Raw genomic sequence first — 1,222 nt, 5'->3', positions numbered from 1 at the left:
TAGGTTCCCTAGCTCTTTGTGGATTTGATCCCTAAGTACTGCAATTGAACCTCTTATTTGAGAGAGTAAATTCACTCTTTAGGGTAATTTGAGTGATATCATCAGGACATGCATTCTACTATGGTTCATCGTTGATCACTTGGACATCGCAGAATCAGCAGACAGTTGCATTGTCATCATGCGAAGCAGAGTTCATGGCAGCAACAGAAGCAGCGAAGCAAGCTATATGGATCAAGGAATTGTTGAGTGAGATACTAAGCAAAGAAGGCGAGAAGGTCAAGCTTTGAATCGACAACAAATCAGCCATTGCTCTAACCAAGAATCCAGTTTTCCATGGAAGGAGTAAGCATGTACTCAAGAAGTATCACTTCATTCGTGAGTGTGTGGAGGACGGGCAGATCGAAGTGGAGCATGTGCCGGGTGTTGAGCAGAAGGCCGACATCCTTACCAAGCCATTAGCAAGGATTATGTTCAAGCAAATAAGGAGCTTAATTTGAGTTTCAGAAATTAATCTCCCTAATTCAAGTTGGAATTAAGGGGGTGAATGTTGGATAATTCCAAGCTTATAGGAACTTAACATATTATTAGATGTTTAATATGTTAAGATAAACACAATAAGGAAACCTAGAAATAGGAAAATGAAGTTTCTATTTAGGTTAGGTTTGTGTTTTCCATATCCCACATGTTAAAGGGAATTGTATTTCATATAAATATAGGTCTAATGGAGAGGTGTTCCATATGATCTGAGAGAAACATATTGAGAACTTTAGTTTTGAATAGTTTTTAAAGCTAATAAGAAAAATTGTTCTTATAACTCTTTGTGATTCTAAGAGATTTGAATCTGTTGTATTTGTATGATTCACTAAAAAAATTTTAAAAACATCTTACTTAACCAAGATCGGCTACGCAGATCTTCTGCCACTTCAAAATATTAGATCTTACATAACTAATCAAGTGCGTCCCCACTTACTGCGACGATTGCGGGATTGGTCCGTCCTGTTGACATGAAGAATTAAACAAAGGGAAGTAGTGGAGGAAGTGGGAGAAGTGGCCATATCACTTACCAAATGGGGAGGAGTGGCTAGTCCACTACTAGTTAGTGGAGGAAGTGGGAGGAGTGGCCATATCACTTACCAAATGGGGAGGAGTGGCTAGTCCACTACTAGTTAGTGGAGGAAGTGGGAGGAGTGGCCATATCACTTACCAAATGGGGAGGAGTGGC

This window comes from Brassica oleracea, chromosome C1, assembly GCF_000695525.1.
Source record: "Brassica oleracea var. oleracea cultivar TO1000 chromosome C1, BOL, whole genome shotgun sequence".
NCBI lineage: Eukaryota > Viridiplantae > Streptophyta > Magnoliopsida > Brassicales > Brassicaceae > Brassica > Brassica oleracea.
Note: the sequence above shows the minus strand (reverse complement) of the source record.